This window comes from Lygodium microphyllum, chromosome 22 (assembly GCF_053477565.2).
Source record: "Lygodium microphyllum isolate KBCC chromosome 22, Lygodium_microphyllum_v1.1.10, whole genome shotgun sequence".
Classification (NCBI taxonomy): Eukaryota; Viridiplantae; Streptophyta; class Polypodiopsida; order Schizaeales; family Lygodiaceae; genus Lygodium; species Lygodium microphyllum.
In genome coordinates this window covers 28205808-28218984 of record NC_141156.1, presented here as the reverse complement: position 1 = coordinate 28218984, position 13177 = coordinate 28205808, and the positions used below count along the sequence as shown (strand labels likewise).

Below are 13177 nucleotides of genomic sequence, written 5' to 3'. Positions count from 1 at the left end.
CATTGGGCAGCCAACATGTAACCTTTGTCCGATACTCTCACTAATTTGGGGTGAGACCTCTCTCAAGAAATGACCAAGCAACCAAAGAGATAGTAGGGTTGGCAAGGAGAAACACAAAGTGTGTACGGCAAACACTGAGAGGAGAAAAGAAGAGAAACTCAAATCAATGAATGAAATAATGAAGTGAATCTATACAAGGGTGCCGTAGCACAAAGGATGCCCTAGAGTAGGGAGACTGCCGAAGAAGTCTCTAAATCTACAAACGCATGGATGATAAGGTGTCGCCTAGACTAGGGAGACTGTCATTGAAGCCTCTGAATCTACGAATGCAAGGATGAAGGTTGGCTAATAAAGTTGACCTCCCGAACAACCCAAACACAAGGTTGGATGCTGCCAAGGACTAGTGCACTGTCACCACATGATGGAGAAGACCCAAAAGCTACAAATACAAGGATGAGCCTTTGATAATGGAAACACCAGATGTGATGTGACACTAAATAGTGGAGCAACCACCAAATGCTCTGAACGCAAACTCCAATAGCCAAGAAAGATGATGCCTAAAGAAGATGAAGGAAGGAGAGAGGAGAGAGAAGAGATGCAAGTCTCAAAAGAAGTGAGTGTGGTGAGATGTTAAGCATGGGGGATGTACCGTATATATAGACACGCAGAAGGATCAAAAGCTGAGGAGCACCCAAAGGTATCTTCTTGAATCTGAGTAGAAGAGGATAGGGTAGAAGGAGGCTCAAGGTGAGCCAATGGTAGGGAACAATCACGAGCACTCAATGGAGTGGATTGTCGAGGAGATGGGGCCATGGAAGCCATTGTATCCAAAAATGGGTGGGGGAAACAGCCATGCAATGTGGTGGTCTCCAAGAGGACTTATCACTGCATGAGGTCTTAAAGCCTCCATCTACTCAAAAGGACTTAGTGAGCGTCAGATGCAGCTTATTGCCTTGAGAATAGTAAGCTAAGAGTTGATGTAAAAGTTAGAACAATCTATGTGGCCCAAAAATGATAGATAGCATAAGAAGTGCCCAGTGGAAGATGTATATACTCCAGTGGGGATAGGGAGCAAAGATGGATGTTGACAAGCTTCGAGGGTGTGACCGTTCTTGCCACAATAGGAGCACCCAGTAGACAAGCAATTGGACAATGGAGATGCCATGATATCATAGGACCAACCTGTAAAAGGGAGGGTCGGAAGGAGAAGAAGGATATCTCTCAGTGACACAATGGAAGTAGAGTAATAATTAGATGTTGATGCCAATCCTACAACCTATAATTGTGTTCACTAATGCAAAGGATCTTCGCAACTCACTAAGCACCTCTAGCTCTGATCACATGTCAAGAAATGACTGAGTAACCAAAGAGACAGTAGGGTTTGCAAGGAGAAACACAGTGTGTGTACGGCAAACACTAAGAGAAGAAAAGAAAAGAAACTCAAATGAATGAATGAAATAATGAAGTGAATCTTATACAAGGGTACTGTAGCACGAAGGATGCCCTAGAGGGCAAGGAGACTCTCGAAGAAGTCTCTAAATTGGCAAACGCAAGGATGATGAGGTGTCGCCTGGAGCAAGGAAACTGTCATTGAAGACTCTGCATCTGCAAACGCAAGGATGAAGAGTGGTTGATAAAGATGACCTCCCGGACAGCCCAAACACAAAGGCTGGATGCTACCAAGGACTAGTGTACTATCGTAGATGATAGAGGAGGGCCAAAACCTGCAAATGCAAGGAGGAAGAGACTCTAATGATGGAAACGCCAGTTGTGATGTGATGCTAGATGGTGGAGCAACTGCCAGATGCTACAAACCCAAAGTAGCCAAGAAAGATGACGCTTGAAGAAGATTAAGGAAGAAGAGAGGAGGGAGAAGAGACGAAAGCCTCAAAAGAAGTGAATGCAGTGAGATGCTAAGAATAGGGGATGTGCCATATATATAGACACGAACTATCTGGAGTCTCGCCCATTAAAATCTCTTGTACAGTGCTCCGACACTCTCAAAAGACCTTAGAAAGCCTTTCTGGGCCTAGAAACTAAAACCAAAAATGGGAATGAAGGAAAACTATACAGAATGATGTGGTTTCTCAACAATCTCTTGGACGAGCTTTGCTTTGCAACCCCTCTTAGCTTGAGTTTCTAGGCTAAGAGGGGGTGTTAAGCAACAAAGGGTTAATTAACTTTAATCCCCTTTTCTCCACTCCTTAAACATCCCCAAACTCAAATATTACATGTACCCAAAGTGTCTTTGCGCCATTAGACACACCTTACACATTACCCTAGACATTTGATTGGCTAATATGTCTATAAATAGAGGGTCTATCTAAGGACCTTTTTTTAGAGTTCTACAGCCCCTCTTTTGAGTGTTCCCATCTGCCACTGTCACAAGACTGTGACAACTAGTACCTTTTTGTTGATTTCTTTATTACATATTTTATTTGGTTTTTCTTTTTGAAAGGATCCCTCTTGAAATCTAAACGCCTGAGTTGCATGGCCGGTTTGTGAAACGGGCAGGAATGTCTAGTGAGTCAAGACTGGACAGTTAAGGTCTAGTATAAGCCTGGAAGAGACAGATGGCACTGTAGATTGACAAGTCTGGAAGAGACTTGTGAAAGTGTATATGGACAAGTGTGTTGAAGAACTAGCCTGGAAGAGACTAGTTCAAAGTGAAGATGGACAAATCTTCAAGAGATTAGTCCATGTGGGGTCATCAGTGGAAATTCACTTTCAGTTGAGCTACATTACAGATTTGGATGTAGTCATAGTCTGCAAAGATGGTCAGAAGACTAGTTGGATGCAATGGAAGCAACTCCTAAAATTTAGGGAGTTACAATTTTTGGACCTCAGAATCTGTTCGCGTCATTATCTTCGTTTTTGCTCGAGGATTAATCCTCTGGTCTGTACCGAGGTCAAATTTTGAACCGAGGATGGAGAATTTTAGACCGAAAGGTTTAAACAGGAAAATTATTACATGTATGCCATGTGTCACAATTTGGGCATAAATTCCCAAAAGAGAGAGAGAGGGCAGCACAAAAACGAGTTTCAATGCATGGGGGGCTCATTTTTGTGAAAGGGAGATGGATTGCTACAGATGGAGAGCTCTTGAGAGCTAGTCTATCTTGTCTATGATGCACAGAGGCTTGAGCCTGCTTCCTACTCTCTCTCTCTCTCTCTCCCTGACAGTTTGGTTATGCTGCAGAATCAAGGGCCTTTCTTCTGATTCAGGTACAGCTGTGTGGAATATGCTGATTTTGCACGAGGCAAGAGCCTCCTTTCTCCAGGAACAGGAGCAGTTGTATGCTGTCCCAGCAAGGACTGGTGAGGGTGGTAACCTCACCAAGCAAGTGCATGAAACAGCACTAAACCAGAACTGATTCTGAACTGTTCAGAGGCTATTTCAGAGCCCAATTGATGCCAGAATCAAGGGGCACTTGGCCCAGATGATGCAGGACAGTGCAGGTGTCAGAACAGGTCTGAACCAGTATTTACAGTGGGCTGAACAGTACAGGGAACAGTATGTGTTGTAAACAGGTCTCGGAACAGGTCTGAACCAGTAATTACAGCAGACTGAAATGGTCAATTCTGCACTCCAACCAGAAGATTCAGACTTGGGCAGAGTTTCCCCTCTTGGTCGGCTTGTTTTGGGTCAGTAATTGTACTGTTATGCTGCCAAATTTCACCTAGAATAGGTGAAAGACAGCCCATTGCACTTTCTCTTTTTCTAAAGATAAAGAAATACCGAAAGGGGCGCCTAACTTAGGGGCCAACAAGGTGTCTGTGTGACAACAGGAGCATTTTAGCTTCCTGTATGTCTTCTTGATTCTGTCTTTAATTTCAGGTAAAGTGGGTGGCTGTTAATTGGGTGAAAGCATTTATGTATTTTGGTTGTACACTACCGCCCTTCCCAGTGAACAGGCCGGTTACATGGTTCCATTGCCGGGATCGAATCACTTTTTCCCTAAAGAGTGAGCCAAGGTTTGTTTGGGTGTAGACACAGAATTGTGCATTATGGCTGATAGAAAGGAAGACACCAGAGAGGAAGCGTCTTCATCACAGGAGATCCCTGTTGTTCATGAGGTGGGAGAGTCTTCTAGACCTCCACAGCTTGTTACTCCTCCTGTTATGGTTGAGCCACAAGTTCTTATGACTTCTTCTATGGATGAAGACATTTTCAAGACTCAGTTAGTTGCTGCTGTGAGTATGTTTACACAAGTGATGCAGAATCCAAGGTTTTTGGCATTTTTGCAGCCATCTGCAAAGATTTTGGATCCAGTAGAAGTCCAGGAGAAGGGTAAGCATGCTGCAGATTCAGTGGAAACACCAAGGCAGCTTGCGGAGTCAATGGAGACTCCAAGATTGGTTCCAACTGTCCAGGAACAGGAGGCGGAAATGCTAGTTACACAGGCGTTGCCAGTTCAGCTCGCCACTTTACAACAGCCAAATGTTGGCTTAAATGGACAGGGAAATTGTTTTCAGGCTTTACCATAGGTTTTCCCACGACCTTTGTACATCCTGGGTACTTTGGAGATGGATCTGTATTTCAGAGTATGGCTGTTTATGCACCTAGAAATCAGATTTATGTACCAGGAACAGTGTTTGGGGGTACACAGGGTTTTATGCCAAACCCCATGTATGGTAATATAGGCATGCAACATGGATTTCAGGGAGTCCAGGGCAGTTTTGGCATGCCACAGGGCCCTTTTGGTATGCCTGGTTATCAAAACCAGCAAGCAAGTATTGTGTCTACAAGCCCTGTAGTAGTCAATGGTCCGGCAACTCCTATGCCACCTGTTAGTGTTCCTATGTTGCACGTTTAGCAAACAGGCTCATTTCATTCCTGTCAGAAAGAAGATAAAACTAGATCAGATGGCACGTTTGTTTATGTGCAATGTCTTCAAGTATCATGGTATGCCACAGTCTGTTGTCAGTGACCGTGATCCACGGATGACAAGTCTATTCTGGAGAGGCATATTTGAGAACATGGGCACAACGCTTAAGATCTCATCGTCATTTCATCCACAGACTGATGGACAGTCAGAAGAGGAAAATTCTACTGTCTTGGATCTGCTTAAGTGCTATGTGTCAGAACACAAGTCAAAGTGGGAGCAGTATTTGCCTTTGGTCGAGTATGCATACAATAATATTGTGCATTCGTCAACAGGCAAAGCCCCTTTTGAAATTGTTGAAGGTGGTAAAAAGGCTCCTCCCATCTTGCATACAAAGGATAAGATCTTTCATGCAGATCAATATGTGCAGAGTATGGGTGAAATGTATCAGAAAGTTAAGCATGCCCTTGAAAGGACTCAGGCAAAGCAAAAGAAAGCTGCTGATCATCACCGTCGTGAATTGATATTTTCACTTGGTGATTGGGTACTGTTGCGGTTTGAAAAGGCACGCTTAAAGAAGCGGAAAGGCAAGGAAAGTCTTTTCACTAAGCTTAGTATGTGATACTATGGGCCTTTTCAAGTAACAGAGAAGATTAGTGATGTCAGCTATAGGCTGAAATTGCCTAACAATTGGAAGATTCATAATGCTTTCCATGTAAGTCTTCTTAGACCATATGTGGGTGATGTGCCAAAAGATATGCCAGCTGAGGAACAGCCCGAAGTTGAGGAACTTGATGAAATTCTTGTTCCAGAACAAGTATTGGCACACAAGGAAAGGAAAGTGAAAGACAAAGTTGCTAGAAGGTATTTGGTTAAGTTCAAGAACTATCCAGCTATAGATGCTAAGTGGATGGACGAAGGTGAACTTGCAGAATCACCTAATGTGTTGGAACTTTACCTTGAAGCATTTTGCTTGCAACCTACCTTGACCCCTTGTATCTCTAAGCTGAAATAGATTGTCAAAGTGACAATTGCTCAAGAAAGAAATTATGTACAGAAACAGATTTTGTACAGCTTAGGACTTATTGTGTCCATATGGTTTTCTCAGTGCTAAAGAAGTAAGTATTGCTTGCAAGAATACAGTTTTTACTTCTATTGAATTGAATACATGTAACAATGGTTACTCGATCGAGCATGTATTTTGTAAATTGACTCAGTGGGGATATCATTTTGATGTACCAACCACTAGATCTCTAGTCAGAGTGATGTGGAGTCATCAAATGAGAATCTGCCACTATGGGGATATCATTGTGGTGTACCGGCCACTATATCTGTAAATAGTGATGTGGAGTCACATAATGATAGTCTGCCATGTTTCACAGTTAGAACATACATGTGTTAACAGTGTGTTCAGTACACAATGTTGACTGATAGCATGTATGTGTTGTACATGTGCTGCCAAGTGTAAGTTCACTGGGTTAGCTGGAAGCATGTATGACATTCATGCAAACGAGGACGTTTGCGATTTCGAGAGGGAGGTATGTCACAAGACTGTGACAACTAGTACCTTTTTGTTGATTTCTTTATTACATACTTTATTTGGTTTTTCTTTTTGGAAAGATCCCTCTTGAAATCTAAACGCCTGAGTTGCATGGCCAGTTTGTGAAACGGACAGGAATGTCTAGTGAGTCAAGATTGGACAGTTAAGGTCCAGTATAAGCCTGGAAGAGACAAATGGCACTGTAGATTGACAAGTCTGGAAGAGACTTGTGAAAGTGTATATGGACAAGTGTGTTGAAGAACTAGCCTGGAAGAGACTAGTTCAAAGTGAAGATGGACAAATCTTTAAGAGACTAGTCCATGTGGGGTCATCAGTGGAAATTCACTTTCAGTTGAGCTACATTACAGATTTGGATATAGCCATAGTCTGCAAAGATGGTTAGAAGACTAGTGGGATGCAATGGAAGCAACTCCTAAAATTTAGGGAGTTACTATTTTTGGACCTCAGAATCTGTTCGCGTCATTATCTTCGTTTTTGCTCGAGGATTAATCCTCTGGTCTGTGCCGAGGTCAAATTTTGAACCGAGGATAGAGAATTTTAGACCGAAAGGTTTAAACAGGAAAATTGTTACATGTATGCCATGTGTCACAATTTGGGTATAAATTTCCAAAAGAGAGAGAGAGGGCAGCACAAAAACGAGTTTCAATGCATGGGGGGCTCATTTTTGTGAAAGAAAGATATGCATGGGGGGCTCATTTTTCAGATGGAGAGCTCTTGAGAGCTGGTCTACCTTGTCTATGATGCACAGAGGCTTGAGCCTGCTTCCTACTCTCTCTCTCTCTCCCTGACAGTTTGGTTATGCTGCAGAATCAAGGGCCTTTCTTCTGATTCAGGTACAACTGTGTGGAATATGCTGATTTTGCACGAGGCAAGAGCCTCCTTTCTCCAGGAACAGGAGCAGTTGTATGCTGTCCCAGCAGGGACTGGTGAGGGTGGTAACCTCACCAAGCAAGTGCCTGAAACAGCACTAAACCAGAACTGATTCTGAACTGTTCAGAGGCTATTTCAGAGCCCAATTGATGCCAGAATCAAGGGGCACTTGGCCCAGATGATGCAGGACAGTGCAGGGAACAATATGAGCTGAGAACAGGTGTCAGAACAGGTCTGAACCAGTATTTACAGTGGGCTGAACAGTACAGGGAACAGTATGTGTTGTAAACAGGTCTCGGAACAGGTCTGAACCAGTAATTACAGCAGACTGAAATGGTCAATTCTGCACTCCAACCAGAAGATTCAGACTTGGGCAGAGTTTCCCCTCCTGGTCGGCTTGTTTTGGGTCAGTAATTGTACTGCTATGCTGCCAAATTTCACCCAAAATAGGTGAAAGACAGCCCATTGCACTTTCTCTTTTTCTAAAAATAAAGAAATACCGAAAGGGGCCAACACGGTGTCTGTGTGACAACAGGAACATTTTAGCTTCCTGTATGTCTTCTTGATTCTGTGTCTTTAAGTTCAGGTAAAGTGGGCGACTGTTAATTGGGTGAAAGCATTTATGTATTTTGGTTGTACACTACCGCCCTTCCCAGTGAACAGGCCGGTTACAGCTACACTTATCATTACAAACCTCATGCTTCCTCCCGATAGGCCCCCCATTGTTGTTTGTCATTTGGAACACCTTTTCAACATCTGCTCAATCTACATGAAATCTCCTGAACTTTCTCTTTCTCCTTTTCTTTGCGCTTATCATCACACATCTTATGGCAGTATGGCCCTATGTGTCCTGCTTTCCCACAATAATAGCATGTAAGATCTGACTTACGTCCATAGGACTTGCTGCGTCCACGTGACATAGACTAGGGCATCTGAGAGTCCTTCCCATGATTATCATTATCTTTCTTGCCACTTCTGCCACCTCTAACGAATAAAGCATATGAACTGCAAGAAGCATCATTGTTTTTCCTGTTAATTTCTTCAATCAAAAGAGCACTCTCTTCATCTTTCAATTTCAGCCCATCAAGTTTGTTGGTACAAATCGCAATGTAAAATGCATCCCAAGACTTAGGTAAAGTGCCAAGTAGAAACAAAGGATGCAGATTATCATGAAACTCGATACCCTGTTGAAGCAAATTCTTTATGATAGAATTGAACTGGCTAAAGTGAACAGACAATGGGGTCCCCTCCTTCATGGGGAGATCCATCAACTATTTAAGCTAATACATCTATGAATCAGGGCTCTGCTTTGCATAAAGTTCCTGAATCTTTTCCCATAGATTCCACACACTCTGATCTTCATCTTCAACAACATTATTGTGGACCTCTTCAGAGAGTGATAAAATGATAGTGGACTTCCATAGTGCATCTAAATCAGCCCAGTCATCATTATCCACATGTTCTCGATTTAATACCCTTGTTTCTTAGTGGCTTAATCTGCAATTTCTACACCAAAATCTGCCATATTTGAGACTTCCAGTAGCCATAGTTGGTGCCATCCAAGTTGGCGATGTTAAAAAAAGCTATACCTTTGAGATGACCAGTCATAACGAGTCAAACAGAGGCAAACTATGCAGAAAACAGGCTGCTGCAATTCACAGTAAATAGGCCAAAACCACTGCCAAAACAAGCTGAAAATAAGAGAAATTGCTAACATGACCAGCTGTCCACCAAATATGACCAAAAGGGTGTCAAACAATAATGATTGCCCTCAATAAATGCTCACAATCTGCAATTTACAGCTTGCTGTAATAAATCACAGCAGTAGGTAAAAGAAGCCAAAAGCGAAGCTATCACTGATACATGACCAACAATAACTGCCAGGAAACAAATACATCTAACACTGAGTAAAAAGGAGCAATGGGCACCAAGAACTGTCAACCAAGCAAGGTGTTAGACAAGATACATCTCATAGACATAAAAGTCATGTATGTAACAAGTCTCGAGGTAACAAAAGAGACCAAGCATAGGCACAACTAAAAGAGCAGTGTAAGTAAAGCTCAATAAAGAGCCATTCAAGATGCATACATAACTGACAACACCATGACAGAGATAGGTGCTTGCCCCAAGAGTAAGGTCAAATCAGCCCACTAAGCATGAACTACATACACGAAGCACAAAGAGAGCAGATACATGTCAATGTCCCACGATCTCAAGCTCAACTACAAAGTCAAAGCTTTATGTACATCTAAATAGGCCAAAATCTCCCATTGGAAGGAAAGTCAAATGCAAACTGAGCAAGCACTGCTCAAATACATCAAGTACATATCATCAGACATCCAACATCCAAGTAGGATACATTTGGAGCATAAATCCCAAAGTAACTCAAGCCCGTAAAGCATTAAGCACTGAAGCTTCCAAAGTCGAGTAGTTGGCAACTAAATAGAGTGTCCAAGTTCTCCAAAATACTCAAATGCAATCAAAGATGAAGCCCAGAAATGTGAGTCAAACATAGACATTCCAAGTAGCATGCTTTTCTAACATAAGCATCAAAGCATGAAGCCTAGATGTCAAGCATAGACAATGGGCATAAACTATCACAAGGAATGCCAATTGTAGTCCATGCCAATTAGTGTAGACCAAAATAGAGCTTAATCACTACTCAAAAGCATTCCATAATCATTGCTCAAAAGCATTCCAAAACCAAAACAAAGCATTTTCCAACCTCCATATGCATCCATATGGTCAAATGAATCACCCGAGAAACACCCATAAGCAATAGGTAGAGCATACACTAACCAAATAGGCTTCAGCCCCTGGGTATTACAACAGTAAATTCACTGTCAAAACTAAGTAAATCAGTCCTCAAATCAAGTTCAAAGCCACCTCAAATCGTGGGCATATGGTATACCAATGTACTAGCATCAATGGTACATATCACTAGTGCATATAGAACACCTAAATCGTAGCCAAGAGCAATAGGCATATAAAATCCATGTTAAAAGAGGTTCAGCCCTGCTGTATATAGGAGTGAATACACTATCAAACCAAGCTATTTCAATACCAAATTCAGCTCCAAATCCAACCCATAACACAAGCATAGCATTCCCACACATGTAGACATCACCCAAGCATAACCGAGCATCATAAGACTAACAAAACTGACCATAGAAGTATCAAACAGGGTGCTGCCTTGTTTTATGATAGTCTATGGATTGTTATAATAGTCCAAAATTAAAGCTTAATGCTCAAATCAAATGCTAAGAGTGGAAAGATCAATACCAAGCATCAAAACTAAGTGTATAAGTGCTTGTATAGCTGCCCAATGAAGAAGATATGTTGTAGGAGATGAAAAACGCGAGTTGCTCCTAGAAAAGCGCATGTTCCACGCAAGTGATGCTACACTAGTAAGGTGAGGGCTCTAGGGGGCTGCTCCAACTTGCTTGAGAAAGCTCAAACAGTGCCCAAGAAGAATACAACTGATAGGAAGCTTGAACGGAGTGGCTATGGCTACCAACAAAGAGATGACTACTGTAAGTATTCGAATGGAAACTGATTGAGAGTGTGCCAGACCAAGCTCAGCTTGCAAAGAAGAAGGCACTGATACCAATTTAAGGAAGGTGAGCCTTGAAGTGGAAGCACGGGCAAGAGCAAAAGCTATGGTGGAAGGAGCAAGAGCAATTTAGAGAGAGAGACTCCAAATGTGGAAACTCCAACAATCACAATGTGTGACATGCCTTCCCTTTATTCAAATGCAATTGAAAGAATAAAGAATGAAGTGACAGTGATGGGTACCCGCCACTTGTAGTGTGCAAGCACGGATACTGTCAATGTAGTAATACACGGGTGGCTAGGCAGAGGCGCCTTTTACCCCCCCCAACAAAATGCACATTAAATACATGGGAAATAATAAATACAAGTGTTTAAAAAGTACATTGAAAATAGAATTTTGCACTTAAATTTTGTATTGACTGAGAATTAAGTAAATAAAGTCCAAGAGAGCCTCATATCAACTTTAGATGCCACTTCTCTTTCAAGAATGAGAAATTGTATTGGCCCATACACCACATGGTCATTTAATATTTCATTTCTGCTTTCTATCTGTGGTATGATTGCTTTTAGTTTTGATTGCAAGTAAGATTCTCTTACATCGAATCTGTGCTTGTGATATGGATGGAAAAAGCATATATTGCCATATACTATTGGGATCCCCACACCACGATGAGTCTTGACCATCTTTTGGGATGCTTAAAAAACACATCTTTCAAGATGAGGATCTTACACTCTTGCGTGAGTAATAAGTGTTTTGTTTGGTTTGATCGCTTGAGTACTTGTTAGGGCAAAGAACCAAGTTGTAAATGCCCTAGTGATGCAAGACAACTCTAGAGGCATAGGAGAGTTTAGGGAGGCTATGAGCTCATAAATCCCCTATGATTGTAGAAGAAATGCAATCACATACAATCAATCATCAAACCCATGCAAGGTTAGAAGGTCCCATCCTAGGTAGGATAGTTTTGGCCACTCTTGCAAAAGTGATGATTTGGTAATAAACGTGTTTATTAATACATTATTGTTTTTTTAAGTGTCTTTTCATGTGATTAGAGATTGTACTAACAAATCCTCTATAACAAATCAGTATAAAGAAGTTGCTTTTGTATATGCTTTGCTTTAATGAGATAACTAGACCAACCCAATTTTAAAAAGTGGAAGATCTTGGTCTTAACTGCTAAGAATTTATGGCTAGATGGACCAAATAAATCAAGTAACTTTTCTAAAGGCAAGATCGAGCTACTAGAATGTGACCTGCCCAATTTTAGTGGAACAGAGACAACTTAACATCATTTTAGGAGACCAGAGTGGAGTTGAGTATTGGCCCTAGTAGACATGGAAGCTTAAAAGGTAGTTCCACTCTCTCTGAACCAATTGTGGTACTCATTCACACTCATCGTTGATTGGTTGCAAAGTGACCCTTCTTAGATGGATGCTAGATTGCTATTAGGAGTGACTATAGCCCATGCACTCTCTATGAAGTAGAACCAAAACTCCCATGTCCAATTATGCTCGTTATTTCTGAAGGGGAGATAAATGGTGTTGTGCATGGACTTGAAGTTTTAATTGACGATTAAAGAGCTCCTATGGGTTTCAAAGGAGGCACATCACACTTTTGGTTGCTAACATTAGCCAATGAAGCAAACAGGGCATGGAAAAATCGATGGACACATGTCTCGAGATCTTCCATAAGAGCAAGACAAAGATTAGGAAAAATCACTCAATTATCCACACTTCGAACTCCTAGAGCCCTACTCTACCATGTGCAATGGTAGATCATCATTTGGAGGTCGACCCCTTGTCTAGATGGAAAACATGTTACAAATACTAGTTTCTATGGGCATGGAAAAATCGATGGACACATGTCTCGAGATCTTCCATAAGAGCAAGACAAAGATTGGGAAAAATCACTCAAATTATCCACACTTCGAACTCCTAGAGCCCTACTCTACCATGTGCAATGGTAGATCATCATTTGGAGGTTGACCCCTTGTCTAGGTGGAAAACATGTTACAAATACTAGTTTCTATGGCCCCAAAGTGATGTAGAGAGATCCTACATGAACCCATCATCATCAAACCATTGCCTAAAGATGAGGCACAACCTAAGGTTGAAGTGCAACTTGAGGATGCTATGGAAGTCCCACAACCTGAAATCACCCAACTCACTTATTAAAAGCCCCATTTTTTCACTGGACCATTTGGAGGCAATCAAAACAACTAAAGGATATCAAAACAAGCCACAAAAATTTAAGCATGCTATTGTAGCCTTGCTCTATCATATGCGATAGTAGATCGTCATTTGGAAGCCAATTCTTTGCATGCATGTAAAAGGAAACTTGAAAACTAGTCTCTACGGCCTAAACAATATA

At 41.7% G+C, this 13177-nt stretch overlaps 1 protein-coding gene and 1 pseudogene across 1 annotated transcript in view; one reads left to right on the top strand and one right to left on the bottom strand.

The window, feature by feature from the left end:
* The window catches only part of LOC148016979 (zinc metalloproteinase aureolysin), a 71614-nt gene that overhangs the window by 23890 nt on the left and 34547 nt on the right, over positions 1-13177 (bottom strand). The gene's annotated exons all lie outside the window — the stretch shown is intronic.
* LOC148016980 (uncharacterized) lies at positions 5260-7369 on the top strand (annotated as a pseudogene).